Genomic DNA, 6,015 nt, shown 5'->3' with positions numbered 1-6,015 from the left:
TCCCATCATAACCTGAACTCATGTTTCGAGTTAACTTTGGAATGCCCTTGGCCAAGAGGAGTCGTCCATTCAGTTGGTTGGAGGCTTAGAATTTTATTTTTGGTTTACAATTCTTTAAGAAAGTTAAGCAGTTTTTCAAAGTACCAGCAATAGAACCTTATTTAGCTATTTTGACTTGACATCACTACCCATGAGAGCTCATTTTTCCCATGAAATATTTCACCTGTGTATTTCACCTGAGGAGTCAGGCAGGGTCAGTGAAATAATTCTTCTTTGTCAGGAATTCTTATACCTAGTTTAAATTCTTCCTCAGAGCATTGCTGGGAAAACATTTTGTCTAGCTCAAGATTTACCTTTTTTTTTTTTCTAATCTTCAATCTTTTTTGTGCCAGGAATGTAGGAAACCCCAAATCCCAGTTTCCTCCAGGTGGCTACAATACATCTATTACATTTAATAAACTATTTAATAATTTTTTTACCTCACAGGTTTCTTTTTATTTTCAGATGGTGAAACTTAGGCAACCCTGCTTTGTATATTTTTATTATTATTTAAACATATACAACTAACTTAAATCTAGTAATTAGTTTTATCTTTTATAATTTACTTTTATCTTTTCTTGTGTATATTTTCTTCCTGCATGAGCAATCACTGAAAGAAATCTTGAACTTTTTTATTTTTGGAGTTCTGGAGGCTGCTAATACCTACATTCAAGAATAATGTCTCAAGGAAATAATCTGGATGCGTTTACCGAAATAGCATTCTAAAAACACAGCAAAGGCTATGCCTTATTTAGGAGCTACAAGAATGGCATCTTCTTTAATAATCTAGTATCATTGTCAATTAGGCACTTTTTGGAGGATGAGGGGAATTTACCTAGGTTATTTAGGTTTATAAGCCTCTAGGCAATACTTCTACTTGTTTGTTAACCATATTGTCAATGCTCAACAAATAGTACAATTGGGCATTTTTTTAAATGCATAAACGCTTTTACATCAGTAGGGGAAAATGAAGCTCTGTATGTATTCTACTTTTCTGTTTTTATTCTCAAACATTGTTTGCAGAGCAGACTGAAAGAAGGGAGGTGATGGGGACAGACGTTTGTCTAGATTTGGAAGATCTCTATAATTAAATTCGACTTTGGGTCTTGACTGTAAAAAATCTAAAGTCCTATGGACAGTAGATGCTATGTTTTGTTGCTTCACAAAACTTTTCCAAGGGATGCAATTATATTTCAGAAAATGGAACAAGTCATCTTAGAGATATTTCTTATTCCAAAGACCTTAAAGTTTGAAGTGAACATAATTCCTGAAAAATTAAGTTCCAATATTCTCTCACTGATATGGTGACCTAATTTTTCCTTCTGCATGTTTTCCACAATGAAGGAAATCTATGAAATTTGAAGCCTGTATTGTATTTATCATGATGCTTAATGCAAATACAAAGATTTGGGAATCTTTTCTCAGAAAATTTAGTTTACTGCGGGGTTATACAATCTAGTGACAAACAGAAACCATCTAAATTTTTAAGTAATCAATGTGGCTGATGTTTTATTAATAGCTGTTAATCAGAAATTTGTGTAACAACAATATGTCTCTCTTTGCAGACAAATAGGTTGCAAATAGGTTTTATTTTTGTCTTTTTTCAAAAGCAATTGGGTTTCCAAAAAGCAGTTGCTCTTTGTTTAGAGTCACTGTATTGAGCAAGGTTTGTGCAAAAATCAGCGAATATCTATGCAGAAATACATGGTTTCTGTTATTTTTCTTCTATATCGTATTATCCCTCCAATCAAATATGAGAAAACAATTTTTAAAGAAAAGTAAGTGTTTTACCTGTGTCATTCATTTATTTCATAGTTTCAATTCAGAAGTATAAATATGAAATGATCTTAGTTTCTCCAACAACTCACTCCCCAACTCTTCTGTATTGAATCCCCTTTTCTAATTCTTTAACACCTCATAATTCTGTACTAACTTTAACTGTTTGAACTGAGTTCTTAAAACTTGTTCTCATGTCTCCATCTCTGGTCAAAGAAAACCACACTTGTGACTTGTGGCTTGAAGGTTTTCTATCTTTCCCAGGCATTGACTTCCAGACTTTACTGCCTGAGTGTGGGAAGATATGGGCTGTGGTGGTCATCTCACCCTGCCAGAAAAAGCCGGAAGGAGGCTGGGAGGTGACCCTATTCTCATTCAACTTCTCCAGTGCCTCTGGGAGCCCTGCTGATACAATGGTCTCCAAATTTGCCCAGTTCTTGTATGTGCTTCTATAGAAACATTTCTTTCTCAATGAAGCTATACCTATTCTAATAAGTGAGAGTTAGTTGGGCCACAGATTGCGAACATTAAACCATTAAAGGTAGGTCATGGCTGCCAAACTTCAATGAAAGTAGTTTTGTGCTCCAGAGAAAACAGCTTGAATAGCTTCTAATGAAAAGTGTTGCTGTGCTTTTTAGAAGGAATTTCAAATATACGAGTGTAATTCTTGATGGAGAAATCTGAATATAAGGTCATTCTAGAACAATATGTAGAACAAATAGAACACCAGTTAATGCCATTAAGATCATGAATTCTCTTGCTGTGATGTTAGTGCATTTCATGGATACAATCTCATGGTTGAGAAACTTCAATTAAGAGTAAAATCTGAATGACGAAGAATTTTAGGTGAGATTTGCAATGGTTCATAGATGATAAAAGAAAGCCTGATAAACAGATTTATTTGCATGTCATCTTTTTTGTAACTGAATAGCAATGTATGCCTCTGTGTAGTTTTATGCAATAAAACAGAATACTACTACACAATTAAATGATCTGAATGAACATTTTGTTGAAGTGCCTTGCAGGAACAGAGGAGCTTAAGATACAATTATGTAACACTACCTTCTGCGATGTTGTAAAGGAAAAAAAACCACTAAATTACTACAGAAATTTACCTCTGTAACTCCTTTTTTAAAAACTAGATATATCTTGTAGGTATATCTAAAAACTTTTCTCTTTGCACAGAGAAAGTTTATTGTTGATGTCATGAGAAATTATGGGTTAAATGCTTTGGAGTGACCTTGAACATGAGAGGCACTATAATGGTCATGCATTTGATTTATGATTTGACTGAGATGACCATGACAGGGTGCCACAAAGTGCCCTTAAGGTTAGCACAAGCATTCTAGATCCCTCACCCAAAAAGGATAAGTCTGAGACTTCAAGTTAAGCAGGTTTATGGGGGAAAGCAAAGCAATTATATAAGGAAAGATGGAAAAAAAGATTGGTTGAGGCCAGCACAGCACACTTGGGCCAAAAGATAACCTTGAGCAGATAAGTAATTGATTAGGATAATAGAGAAGAAAGATGGGAGAGCCTGAGACCTTATATCTTTGTGGAGATATTACATTATCTCTAGTCTGCCTAATATTGAATTTATTTTATATGATAGAATATCTTTTAAGCCATTGTTTTGGGGCTTTTCTGTGATATATAACCCAGCCTAATGCAAACTGACACACAAATTTTAGTTTAGAACTTATGAGCATAGCAATTGGAACATAAGAATATACCAGATAGCTCTGTTCTCATGAAATTTTCTACACAATGGGAAACATAAGTAATAATAAATTTAAGTAATAATAATAATAATAATAGAATATAAAAATGTTATGATCAAGGACTTCCCTTAGAACTTTGAGCACATAGGGCAAGAGTGTTAAATACATCAAGATGAGCAAAGGTCTCCCTGAGGAAAACGTGATGGGTTTATGCATTACTGTGTTTAAGACAATACAGCCTTAATGTTTAATATTTAATGCTGATATTCACGTATTCGGACAATGTTCATGACCAATAACATGTGAGAAAAGCAGTTTGTTTTTCTATCAATTGCGATGAATTGTGTTCATCTGTCAATCACCATCAAACACTCCTTCTCCAGACTCTTTTTCTACATGCAGTTTATTTTTATTTTTATTTTATTTTATTTTATTTTTTGAGACAGAGTCTCTCTCTGTCGCCCAGGCTGTAATGCAGTGGCGCCATCTCGGCTCACTGCAAGCTCCGCCTCCCGGGTTCACGCCATTCTCCTGCCTCAGCCTCCCGAGTAGCTGGGACTACAGGGGCCCGCCACGCCCGGCTAATTTTTGTATTTTTAGTAGAAACGGGGTTTCACCGTGTTAACCAGGATGGTCTTGATCTCCTGACCTCGTTATCTGCCCGCCTCAGCCTCCCAAAGTGCTGGGATTACAGGCGTGAGCCACCGCGCCCGGCCACTACATGTAGTTTATATTTGTGATTACACACTATCATAGATTACTGTCCTTAGAAGGTAGTCCTCCAGAAACACACTCTAAACAAAACTACTGAGTTTTGATGTTATAGACAAGAACAGCAGTAACATGCTTTCCTCCTGGGGTGCCTTTTGAGATGCCTGGAAATCATTTTTCCTAAGCACATATGGACAGATGTACTTTTCAAATGCAAGACTCCTATATGGCACAAGTATATTAGTTTAGAGCCAGTGATGATTCAAAAAGTGCTTCAAGGAAGGATAAATATGCTTCCAGAAAATTCCCCTTTAAAAAGTATGCTTCTAGAAAAGAAAATGGCATTAAGAAATCTTTTTAGAACAAATACCATATCCCGAAGCTTATTTTAGGAATAAAAATTCTCTTTGGTTGTTTTAAGATATGATCTCATCTTTATGTCTAGAATAATGTGCAATGGGGTAATAGCACCATTTCATAATGGGCCATCTGATGTTTTAGTTTGTACATATAATTAATCATTTTTTGGTCTCCTGTAATTATAGAATTAATGGAAATAAAATTTCCTCTGTGTATTTAAAATACTAAAGGACATTAAAGCTATTAGTCCTACTTTACAGTAGCATACGACAATTAGTGTAGTGTAGTGAGCTGTGTTCACCTTTAACTGAAATACCGAGACAGAGGGTATAGTTATTTTTCCTACTTACAGTTTTAATTTTACATCTGAATAAAATGGAAACAATCAGGTGACATATTTTTCTTCCCTATAAAAGAGAGAATTACAGTTCCCTAAAATCAATAGCTGTCAATCAAGGCCTAGACATAGTGTGATGTGCATGAATAATTAAAGACTGATTTGTTAACCGTGCAGAAGTGAAGTTAGCCATGCAAAGAGACGCATTGTCAATTGCCAGCAATTTACTATGTTTTTGAAAACCGCAGGCAGCAAATTATAGAAAAGATTAGGCCAGTTACTGTACACATGTGACATTTTCTTGATTTAAGATGTCAATCTAAAAAGCTGTAAACTGACACCTGGAGTTTGGATTGAGGTTATAAAGTTTACAAAGAGCTGCTTTTTGCTGAAAATGTCTATGTTTCTCCTCTGGGAGACCCCTGAATGCACACCCCTGCTGGGGCTAACCATGTGTATGCAAATGAGCCCTGTCACAGAAGGGTGACACACCTTCTCTCGGGACCATTAAGTACCTACCTTTGCATCATTCACTGCTCAAATGCACTTGGCATCCATAAGAAAGCATGCCCAGGGGCTTTTATTTCTTAGGGCTGATATTATTAGAATGAAAGCACTATGAATGCATTTTAATAGTCCCAAACCATCCCAGTAGATATAGTTACTTTAATCTTGCATCAGGATTCCTATTTTTTAGTTGCTCTTATAAAGAATATGGTATGAGCAAAGTGGAACATCACCACTGAATAGCGCAGTAATAATTGCCGCAGGCAAGATCCACTGATGAGTGCTAAAATTAATGGGTCAGTCTTTAAGGAGAAACAGGTTATCTGTATAGCCTCAAAGTATCTTCCTCAAGATATTTATTAATTAATGGTTTTAACACATGTCCCCAGATTATTTGATATTCCCTTCTTCCAGAAGGTGAAACTTAATTCTACTTACTCTCCATGTTGCTGGATTTATTGACTTGCTTCCAAAGAATAGAGCATGTAAAGGGAAAATGGTAACTTTCCCATAGAGAAACTTGACATACGGCACTTTATCAAGGGGATCAAGATTAGCATCATC

This window comes from Pan paniscus, chromosome 7 (genome assembly GCF_029289425.2).
Source record: "Pan paniscus chromosome 7, NHGRI_mPanPan1-v2.0_pri, whole genome shotgun sequence".
Taxonomy (NCBI): domain Eukaryota; kingdom Metazoa; phylum Chordata; class Mammalia; order Primates; family Hominidae; genus Pan; species Pan paniscus.
Note: the sequence above shows the minus strand (reverse complement) of the source record.